Source organism: Triturus cristatus, chromosome 3_1, assembly GCF_964204655.1.
Source record: "Triturus cristatus chromosome 3_1, aTriCri1.1, whole genome shotgun sequence".
Taxonomy (NCBI): Eukaryota; Metazoa; Chordata; class Amphibia; order Caudata; family Salamandridae; genus Triturus; species Triturus cristatus.
Window position 1 is genome coordinate 515,825,205 of NC_140583.1, and position 12,609 is coordinate 515,837,813.

Consider the following 12,609-nt stretch of genomic DNA (forward strand, 5'->3'; position numbering starts at 1 on the left):
AAGATGGGATAGCGAACATATTTGAATTTCCTTCATTTCTATTTTACATCTCCTTTCATTTCTGATTTCAGATCTTGCTAGGTAGAGCTGCAGCCATACATTATCAGTGAGATTCCACTTGCAGGTACCAGGGTGGAAAACAGAAACGCTATGGTGTACCAGTGGACTGCAGGGCCATTCCTCAAGTTAGACAGGTCTCAGAGGCTCAGAAATCAGAGCAGTCACTCAGTTTACAACAATTTAACAGGCTCGGGAAGCAACATCCTTAAAATTACATTAAACTTTTACATTCCGGCCTTACTCAGCAGAACTGGTTGTCATAAACAGCTTTATGGATATAGATGATGAAGAGGCTGCATGTGAACCACGAAATAACATTCATTGCAGAAAGTGCCCTTTCAGCAATTGGTGCCCCTAACGCTCAATAATTTATATCTTAAAATATATTCCAAAAATGCAATTTACAAACTGCAAGGCGCTATTATGCTAATGATGTAGCACTATTATCAGCTGTAAGTTAACATTACTTTCATGCAGTGTTTACGTGATTTAAATATGACATTTTCTTTGGAGAACTAGACCTTTTCTCTATGTATTTTACTGTGCATTAAATTCTCTTTACAACTGTATAGATCATATTCCATGATTATTGTTTTTGACCAAATATTTCACAGTACGTTATGGCATGTATTGTCTAGGCCACTAGGCCTCATTTTAATGTGGGCAGATCATTTCCATCGACATTGCATTCATCTGTTAGAAATAAAATAACATTTAGAGTCAGATATACTTAATACTGGGTCAAGACATGTCACAATTTACGACCACTACGGTATTTTGGCAAACCAACCTCTGTAATAACAGATTAGTTTACAAAATACTGAATCATAGTGGGTTGCAATTTCACCTACCTCATGAATATTAATGAGGTAGGGCACAAATTTCAAGCCACTACGATTTACTGCCATCACAAGGATGGCCACCTCCTAGGGTCAGCATACCACCATTTCTGTCATTGCTTTTAAATAAAACACTTTTTTGTTTTTAAAATCCAGCTCGTTTTCTTTGCAGGAAAATAATGTGTTTAAAAAAATGGAAAGGTTTACAAACTTCTGATCACTGCCTACTCTTAAGAAATGTTTTTTTCGGCATTCTCAAAGGGGACTGGGTCATGGCCAGATTTTGGGTGCACAACATTAATACAGTCCATTTCACATCGTTATTTGAAAAGGACGCACTAAAAATGCCCTCCTTTCAAGTACCTATTTGGTTTGCAATTGCAAACCTAAATTTTTATTCAGCAACATGTTACCAAATTGCAATTTGTGTTTGGTACAAACCAAAAGGCCATTTTGTGTTCACCAACTGTCTGATTTTGCAAATCGGATGCTTTGCGACTGTAAAAAGCAACAGCACATCTGAACATACATTTGTTAACAGTTACACACATTATTTATAGCACTTAGAATTTGCAGTACTGTGGTGTCAAGCACTATTTAAAAAAAATTATTAAATATGCTGTCCTGCGATCTGAGAGGCATGTATCACGGAGAGACTGACTGCTCTGCCCTACTGTTCCTTTTTTTTTTTAAAATAGGTCTTTATTCGCATTTTCTTTAGTTCATACAAAACAAAATAGACACATATATAGACATTGCAATTCCACTAAGGTTCCTCCCCCACCCCTACTGCTGAACATTGATTAAGACAGAATTCATTTGTCAAAGATTACGAAGGTTATAGAAGCAGGATAAATGAAACATCGTAGCCTTGACCCAAAACAATATAGATAAGCTGATTTTTAAAACTACCCTGAAATTCTTCACAATCAACAATTCTATTCATTATTCCAATAGGGCCAGTTCATTAGAGGAGCCCAAATTGCTAATTCTTTAGCTTTCGCCTTGTGGCCTCCTCTAGGGTAAACAGCCCTCTCCAACCTATAAACTGCTAGAAATCTTTCTAGCCATTGTTGACCTGATGGAGGTAAAGGGTCTAGCCAATGAGTGGCCAAGCATAGTCTAAAAACCGTCATGGCGATATATACAAAGGACTGAGTCTGGTTGAAGACAGAGGGAATCCAATCCCCAATACAATCAATCGTGGTGAAACCCGTTTCAAAGTATCCAGAACGGGACAAGTGGCGAACATATTGTAGTATTCTTGTATAATGTTTTATTTCCTATGTTTCTCTGTCCTAGCTGCTCAGCCTGTGTGTGTGTCTTCTGCATGGAATGTTGGTGAATGGACCTTGAGTAGAGTGCCTGGGTGACTGGATGAGGAATGACAGTTGGTGAGAGGGGCTGAGCAACTAGCAGGCTGCTCCTGGTGGGGCTGTTGATATCATCTTACAGACTGTCTTACAGGACTTATATACCTGTTAATGATGACCGACAGGCTTGGCTATAGGACTCCTATACCTGTTTATAAGGACTTACTGAGGATTTATACTGCCTGTCTACTTTTATGAATAAACCTACTTGGATTACAACGTACCAGCGTGTCATCTTTACCACATTAATTTTGGCGACGAGTTGGAGACCTCCCCACGCTCCTCAGTTGGTACAAATAGCCTGAAGAGATTCAAGATGCCTTCTACAACATGAAAACGACAGGCGCAGACAACAGGAACAAGACGCAACAAGCATGAGCCACAAGATGCAACACAGAAACTTCAGGAGCCACGAAGGGAACACAAACAGCATGTTAAGCAGCCCCACCAGTGTCCATTTACATCGGACAGCCCACCCCAAGCGTGCTGTGTTGTGTTCACTTGGCACATATGGACACAATGTGCGCATTCAAGAGAAGTAAGCTCATCTTTTTACTTGTATTTGGCTCAAGTAAATCAAATGACTCTGCGCAAGGACATTTGTTTGGTGTGATGCTGCGCCCACACAAGCGTGGTGTACCCTGTCTCATGAGGTAACTACAACAAGATTTGAGACTCAAAATACGGCGAACCACTACTTTTATTTCATGCATGCTGCGCAGAGTGAGCATACAAGTCCAGTGTATGCTGCGCAGTGTGTGACTTGCAAGTACATTTTGTATCAAACAAGTCTTACAATTTTAACATGTGTGTGCCTTATTTTCGCATGCGTTGGAGCACTGTTTCTTAGGCACTGGGACTTGCACAATGTCACACATGGAGGTGTGCAAACATTTAAATGGCTTTACAGTAGCGCTGGCTGACAGAACAGTAACAAGTATGAGGTTGTGTTTCATGTCATACAGCAGCAATGTCTTTCAAATGTTTGAGGCCAAAGTGAGGTGAGACATTAAGTGTCTGATTTTTGTTCAACTTTATTGACACCTCTTTGTCTATGATGGCGTTAATTCAGCACGCTTTGCGGATTTGGCCTGATTTCAGCGCAATTTTGGGGGCATTACTGGTGAGACATTTTTCGACTTTTATTTTTTTGGGTACATTGAGCTACATTGCCAATTTAACCGCTTCTTGAATTTTTGGAAAGCTTAGGCGCTAGTCTTATCAGCGCGCGCACTTACCAAAGACTGCTGCCTGCCACGGATCTTCAGTGACGACATTTATCTACGCGCTTCAGCCTGCTGCTGTCAACGTTGGGAAGCACCCTTTCACCGGGAGCCACTCAGTGCTAAGTCGATAATGTGCCGCCATCTTATGGTTGGCGGAGGTACATTTAATCCTATGTGATCAGTCCTTGATATGCCAACCACACTGTTTCCTTCATCTTTGGCAGTTGATTGTAGACGTCGCGGTGAGAGGTTTTGCTTCACTCCTTCTCATCTGGTTTTCCACAGTTTATTGTCTGGTACTCAAGATTTTCAAGGTACTTTCATTTATGGGATGTTTAGAGACAGTGAGCTTTGCACGGTTGGTGAGAATGGAGGCACACGGCTGGTATTGGCAGTGAGCCCAGGATGCACATGACACTGCCCCAGAGTCTTCTTTTTCTGTCTTGACTTTGTTGACGGTTTTTGTCTTAGCAGTGACTTTTCAAGGGCTTGCTGTCATCGCTCGAAGTATTGAGTCTGCCTTTCCTCATTTTATGAGACACATCAGTCACTGGAGGATTTTATTCTTCATATTTAGTTTCAGAGTGGTTATTGTCACTATTGATTTCCAATGTTATTTTGTCAGCATTGATTTCCAATGTTAATGTTCTTTGAATACAGCATATTTGTGGTTTGTTTTGTAGTGAGCAGAGGGAATGGTTGTGGTACTCGGGTGAGAGCTCGCCCACCGGCGATCTTGTACAGTTTAAATGTATTTACAACAGTCATAGAATTGGTGTTTCCATGACCTAAAGTATTTGTCGTAAAGTTTATAGTATGTCACAGTTTAGGTTCCAATTCTTACTCTCTTACATGAGGCATGGGTAGGTGCAAGGGTACTGTTCTCATTTACACAATTTCGTTTTTGGTAACCTTGACATGGGGTTTGTTTTTGAGTTTTTGCACTTTTACATTACGCATAACCCTTACACAGGGCGGGTTTGTATGGGTCTTGTCCCACTACATTTTGTAATGGGTCATGGCCCCATTTACACTAAAAATGTTGCAGGAGACACTTTCCGTGCATGCGTAAGATACCTTGTGCCGCACGTTATTTGTTTGTTGCAGGGTTGGGTTCCCTGCGTGCATAAGACGCCTTGTGCCACAAGTTTTTTGTTGTTGTTACAGGGTTTTGTCCTTGTGTGCCTCCTCACACGGAGAGCATATATATATATATATATATATATAGGTCTGAGATGGTTTGACTCTGAATACTCCTGTGCCTCAGGAAGATTGAAAGAATCTTTGAGTGCCACACCAAGAGATTCCCTGGCTGTCAAGAGGTACAGCGGACAATAGAAGACCGCCTTGGAAAAGCATAATCAGCCCTGAGAGAGGAGGCCTGATTAGACCTGGTAGAGGCCAGCATCGTGTGTAATGCCTCTAAGTTCTGAATCATCATCAATAGCCTGTTTTTAGCAGTAGATAGAACCAATACACTGGACACCAATATTTCCCAGGATGATTGGATAAATCATTTTGAGGGTAAGTTCCAGCCTGAACCTTTTTCGAGGTTTGTCGTGGATGCCAGTGAGGGTAAATCTGGGATCCTATTTAGCATGCAGGAGGTTAGAGCAGGTATAATGGGTCTAACAAAAAATAAGGCCCCAGGCCCTGATGAGATTTCACCAGTTCTCTATATTTCTAACCTGGACATTTGTGTACCCGTACTCACTGCAACTATTAATGTTGCAGTCATAATTGGCTGCCCAGACACTTGGGCATTATCTTCTATCGTCCCGGTTTTTAAAACGGTAGATCAGAACAGCACTCATTGTTATATGCCCACCTCCCTTTTGGACTCTTTTTTAAAGGTGTTGGGCCGTGTGTCCTTGATAGGCTCGCTAGTTGGGCAGATGACAATATCATCCTGGCCAAGGTCCAATATGGTTTTCGACTGGATTTTTCAACAGTGGACCAGAGTTTAAATTTGTACATGCTCTTGAATAAGTACACAGTTGCCTGCCCTGGCATCATCTGCTGGCATCATCTACTTAGCTTTCATGGATCTGTCATCCGCATTTGATTGCATTAACAGATCCAAACTCTGGCAGTTAATGCTCTATATTGGCATCAATAGCGACATTGTTCTGTTTATAAGCGATCTCCCTAGAGACACCAAATCCGTAGTATGCTATTCTAAGGATCTCAAAGTATCCCATGAGTTTTGCATACAGAGAGGGGCCCGTCAAGGAGTAGGCCCTCATGAAATTGAATACTGACTGCCCTCAGGTGGGAAAGGGAAGTTTGTCTGTCCTTCTGTATGTTGATGATGCTGTCTTCATGGCGAGGACAGCACGGGGTTTACAATGCTTATTGAACTCCGTTGTACACTTCATGGAGGACTGGGACTTGCTGTCCCAAAGACTGACGTCTTTTCATATCTAGGGGTGGTATTTGATGCAGCCCTGAATTGGCGCCCCTTGACAAGTTGAAAGAAAGAGGAGTTTGCAAGGGCTACTGCGTCCGTCCTTAATTTTGCCTCCAGACTTGGAAGAAGACTGATCATGCCACTTTTGCAGATTTACAAAGCTAAATGTATATCGAAAGTCACCTGTGGGGGTGAGATTTGGGGTTATATCGAGCACGATGTATTGCAATCTGTTAAAAACACTTTTCTGAGATGGATTCTCTGCTTAGTCCAGTGTATTCCATCTTTTATAGCCCATGAAGAACTTGGGATGGCTTTCATCTCATTATGGATAAAAATCAGGATGATGAAGGGAGCCGACCTAAGTAAAGAAATTCTGAGGGATGGTCTTTCCCTTGATTATTCTAACCATATTTGCTGGTTAAGGCATATCAGAGAAAGACTTTCCAGCAGGAGAAAGGCCCATCTATTTGAGAATCCAGAGAAAATATGTAGAAAGGATATGTACTAGGTAAAAGAGAACTTCTTCAAAATGCGCATATGGGCCAGGAAAGAAGAGGAGTTGAGCAAGCCTAGTGTTCGCAGGTATTCCCTGAAGAAGATGTTGCCATTCACTGAGCCCTATCTCGTATGGTTCAAAAGTGCCACAACCTCTTTTTATTGACTCGATTTCATCTGGACCTTTTTCATTATCTCTCAGCTCATCCTCATGGTACATATAGAGGGTAGTGTCTCTTACCCTCTGGCTGCGACGGAAAGTCTCCACAGGATACGATTCATTTTTGAATGTTTTGTAGTTTTTATGAGGTCCCAAGAAAGTTTTATTATTCCTCTTCTTACGAATGTCAGCTTTAGACAGGTTAGACCAGCTTTTTTCTTTTTACAACCGCTTTCAAGCAACTTGGTATTATACATTATTTGCTTTTTAAGGGCTGCAATTAAGATTAGGTCCAGCTGTGATTAATTTGTATGGTTAATCTGAGTTACCGTGGTAATATGATATTGTTTTTATTATGGATCCATCGAAAGTGTTTGCTGTTTAACTCTGTATTATGTATTGCTCATGTTAAATTACTTGATGGAGTCTTTTTTAAGGTGTTTTTTGACTATTATGGTTTTCTTGTAAAAATCGAATAAAGTTGATGATGATTATTTCATATCTTCTGATGTTAATTGTATGCCTTTGCCTGTCACTAAACTCTTAGGGAATCCTTCTCTCTCAAAAACTTAACTCATAAACTGGAGGTCAGTTTTGGATGTAACGTGACTAACCATTTTCACTTTTGGGCATTGTGACAGCTGATCAATTAAAAACAATGCAAACAACTTGACTCTTGGATAAGCACACAGGACCAGCAATATCTAACTGTACTCTTTCCCATCCCCTACCAGGTCTCGACATGGGCTGTGTAGCATAATCAATTATCTTCTGTGACTTATCACTAGTGGCACATTCAATGCAAGATTCACTTTATCCTCCACATTCCTATCCACCCCAGCCTACCAGAAAACGCATCTGGTCCTTCTTTTTATGATACTCATTCCTGGATGTCCTTCATTGGCTTTATCCTGGACGGTTGTCTTAACCCCACTGGTACCACTAGTTGTTCACCATGCAATAACAAACCATCTTGCTCTGTGCACTTGTCTGAAATCTGAAAATAAGACAACACACTTTCCTTCAGCTTAATCTTTTTGGCCACTTTGTCTTAATGTATTTTAAGACCTTTTGAACATCTGCATACCTTTCAAATCACTCTCTTCATTGTTTTTCCACAATACATCCTTTAGACACATCACATATGGATAGCACTTTTTCCATCTCATTATCTTTTACATGCAAGCCATCACTTTCCTGTAGATGAAGTCTCGATCAGCAGTTTCCCATAAAATTTCTGGCTCCCGTAATATATTCTACCAGAAAATGAAACTCCTACAACTTATATTGCAATCTTGCCACTCTTAGCGTTGCCTTTCTGCATCCCTTAGTACTATATAAATCTACCAGAGGATGATGATCTGTCTTAACTTTGAATTCAGTAACATATATATATTTTCTGAAGCATTCAATTCCCTACCAACATGTCAGGGGTAACTTCTCTAAGGTAGAGTAGTTTAATTCTGCCCCTTTCAAAGGTCTTGAAGAAAAGTCAAATGTTACCCATCTGACATTTTGATTTTGTATTAGAAACACACCATTTCCCACATTACTAGCATCAGTCATTATGAGAGAATCATATTTGGTATCAAATAGAGACAGTGATGGTGCATTAGCAATCCATTTTTTTCAAATAATTACATTTAGATATAAAATGATCATCTTACACAAATTGTGGATTTTTGTTCATTAACTCGCTCATATGTTTGGTTTTGTCAGAAACATTTGGAATATATTTTGAATAATATTCTGCCAGACTTAAACACGATCCGAGTTGATTCTTGTCTCTAGGTTCCAGTGCCTCCTCAATAGCTTAAAGTAACTGTCGCTTTGGTGCAATATCATTTTTTCCAATGTTGTGACTCAAATAATCGACTGATTCTTATTCAAATTTATATTTCTCCTTTGACGGAGGTAACCCACTGTTTTCTAAAATCTTCAATACCTTGAACAAATCTCCAGCATGCCCTTCCTTTGTTTTTCCAAATACCAAAATGTCATCTTGAAAATACAATACATTATTTATGCCCTTAATCAATTTATGCATAATTTGTTTTAAACCGCAGAGGCAGAAATTAGCCCCAACAGCATTCTTTTGTAACAATATGTTCCCTATGGTGTAATAAAAAAGTATAATGTTTCCTATCTTCATGTACAGCTATTTGGTGATACGAACTAGACAGATCTAATGTAGCAAACATTGTTGCTCCATTCAACAATGCAAACATTTCAATTATATTGGATACTGTGTGGCGGACCACTCATACACAGTCGTTAAGGTCTCTAAAATCAACACATAGGATAATTTTTCCTTGGACTTACGTAAAACTACTACTGGTGAAAACTATTCAGAGGATTTGATCTCTTCGATCATGTTTTGTTTACACAATTTCTCTAGTTCTTCCTTTAACTCTTTTCTCATGAATATGGGCACATTTCTGACTTTATGGACTTTTGCCACAGCACCATCCTTTAAAGTGATCTTACGCACAAAGTTTTATAACAAACCTACGTCTGATGAAAAAACGTTAGGAAGTAACTTTTTTCATTCTTTGGCCTTATCCCCAACTATTGCTCAATTAAATCGTCATAAATAAAAACTGGATCGAGATGATTGAGGGTTATCATAAGCTCCCTTTGTTGAGGCCATCCTAATAGACATGATCCCTCTTTAGAAACATATATCTTTGTCTTGATAGTTTTCCCCTTGTAAGTTAACTGTGATTCAAAATAACCGAGCACATAGTGGGTTTATTCCCATAGCCTACCTGCTTGATATCTGGTGGCAACCACTTAATATTGGGAAATAAATGTGGTAAATAATCACCAATTAACGTGCGACTAGCACCTAAGTTCATGATTACTTTTATATCTTTGCCACCAAAGTCTACCACACAAAATGGTGCATTTTCTTTATTCTCATTGACTTCAAATGCACCTGAAACATACTTCTCAAGTGACTCATCCCCATCCTGCATGACTTCTCTGATATAACTTTAACTTTCTTTCAACCATTCTGCCTTATCATTATTACCTCTATTTCTACTTTTACACACTTTTGCGAAATGGCCTTTACCTTTACAATTTCTAGAGATCTCACCCATTGCTGGGCATGACTTGTCATTTGACAAATGACATGACAATTCACATGTATAACTAATATAATCTTTCTTTACTATTGCGTTGCTACCAAATCCCAACACTTTAGGTTTGGAATCAACACAGTTATGTTTTTCTTCCCTACGCTTTCTTTCTTGACTACTTGTACATCCTCCGTTACCTTTTGGGTTAACTCTTTCATTCTCAATCTCATCTCTTCGAATTGGTGTTCTATGTCCATAGCTTTGTCTAATGTAAGTTCGTCTGCCATTAACAAACTGTCTTGCAATTTTGAATCTCATACCCTGTTGTATGAATTAGTCTCAGATTATCTGATCTCGAAAGTACCCATAATTACACTTAAGGGCTCTATAGGATGTCAGGCGCAAAACTTTACGCCTGACACTGTCTCGGATTCAGAACCGACTCACTTGCGGTAGGCGGTTCCGCCCAATCAATTAAGATGCAACCGAACACTGTAAAGTCAGAGTCCCATTGTTCACTATGGAAGTTTGTGTTCTGACCGATAACCATCCGTAACATGGGCTCCTATGGGGAAATGGTGTGTGTGAGGAAAACCCTGCACCCTGTCGCAGTCACCCCATTGTGCCTGCCACACAGTGCAGGGTTCTATAACGGGGTCCTTTAGGTACCCCCTCTGGCCCTAACTGGAGGCAGCAAGCTGAAGGAGGCCCTGCTAGGGACCCCCAAAGTCAATTTCCGACAGCATTTTTGTGTCAGACAGACTTGGAAAGGCTGTTGGGAACCGGCATCGTTATCGGTCAGTCAGAAACGCTGGCCATAGAGGTGCACAATGCAGTTCTGACTGACACGGACACTCCGAGAGCCAGTCTGAGCAAATTTGGAATGACCACGCGGTTTACTTTCCAACTGCGAACATCGTAATCAGTCAGGCTGATTGTAAACCGACAGAGTTGTTCGGAATAGTTCTGACGCAGTCTAGGAAATTCCAACTGTCAGGCGGAGGCTTTCTACCTGACATCGTAATGAGGCCCTTAGTTGCCTATACACTTAGGTCACTACCAAGTGCATCATTAGATACATTAGGTAGTTGGCCCCATCTCAAAAACATATGTGCAGCTACTACTTCTTTTATCCTGCATTGTAATGAACATCTAATTATTTCATTGCAGCTGCATACACTTTCTTCTGATAATAACAGTGGTAAATGAAATAAACCCCTTCTCCTCTCAGGGCCTAATCAGTGTTTCAAAATAGCAAATTTCCATTTATCAGTGTATTCATCTCAACCAATAGCATCCGAATAAGATTCAAATCCATCTTTCCATTGTACCCAATCAAGAGTTTGTTCTCCTGGATTGTGCAAGAAAGGTGGTGCAGTAACTCCTTTCATGGAGTTATGTGACAAAATATACCAGAAACGAAAAGGTATAAAAGTAATTTGCCTATACAAGTGTTTAAATTACAGATTATTACTCATATCTGTTGTGCGACTCCCCATGTAGATCCACACAAAGATATATGCTACAATTCCAGTGCATGAATCACAATGAAGATCCACACAAAGATATATGGTATAACAAATGCCCTTTATCTGCACAGCATCTTCATTGACAGCTGTGCAAACCACTGTGTGATATCCACAGAATTCTCAGGGAAATCGCAAGCGCAGTTTATGGCTGCAACATCATTTAACACAAATAACAAGACTTATGAAATGTGATTTAGCAAGTCATCATTTGAAGAATAATCGCTGCTTTATGCAAATTTCTTCTCATATTACCACTTGTTTTACAATGCCCTTAGCATTCTAAATGTTGGCCTCCCACAATGCGCTGTAGCAGTGATGCGCACAAGTCCTTAAATATGCAGGCTCGTGTTTGTCTTTCTGAATTGTTCTGCACAGAAGCCTTGCCTCGCGGGTGGCTTTAGACTCTCTCCAGTTACTTTTTGCTGCCCTGCGCCCAAATGTATCGTTCTAGGCTATTTATGCTTCCGCCTCTCTCACCTAGAATAAATTAAATGCCTCCAGTCACTCTCCTAGTAAGCATTGAAGGTGCACTAACCACAGCCCACGGAATAAGCAGCACTGCAGTATTTACTGATCCGTGGTGGAAAATCTCTTCACCACGGAGTGCCAGGTGTTATGTTTGGTGGACCATACCACTTGGTGGTCTGTCGATCGAGTAGCTGGGACTGACGACTACTCTTCCAATGTGGTACAATCCATGTAAAGGAGGGGCTGGATTGGACACGGTTAATAAAAGGGGAGCGGAACCAGATGAGGTATTCCGGCATGATCCCACCGTGCAACTGGTGTGGTTGTCTATCCTATTTTCCCACGTGTGGAAGTCTGGGGCCATAAAGGTTTGCACTGTATAAACCGTTGTGATCATCCAACAACTTTACGATGAGGGTGTGCATTCGACCCCCGTGACGATCTACGGCGATATACTATGGCGCTGTTTCCTGTGCCTGTGTCCTGCGCTTCCTACCAGAGCTGGCCCCCGCCTGCGTGGAGCTTCTGTGGTGTGAGTGTGGCCATACCTTTTTTGCCGAAGGGAGGTGAGGCGTCTGTGTACCATTTGTCCTGGTGTGCCCGGCCCGCAGCGGCAGTGGAGCCATATGCGCGGTCTGACTGTTGCGCAGGGGCGTGCATCGTGTACGCAGCCTCCAGCGCCTGGGGCCAAGCCCTTATACTGACGCGTGGAGTGCCGAGCCCAGCCCTCTGCATCTCCCCCGGCTGGTGCATTGCCATTTGAAAGGCACAACTCTCCGGCCCCAAGGTTCCACCAGTCTGCTGCCTGGATCAGCACAGGGAGAGTGTGGGCTGTTTGTGTGTCCCAGCCCTGCTCCTGCAGTGAAGGTGGATACTTTGTTTTGGTGGGGCTGTGTTCCTGCCCATGAGGGAGTGAAACTGTCAGGTGCTCATCGTGAAGTTCCCACTACGCCATCCGGTGAA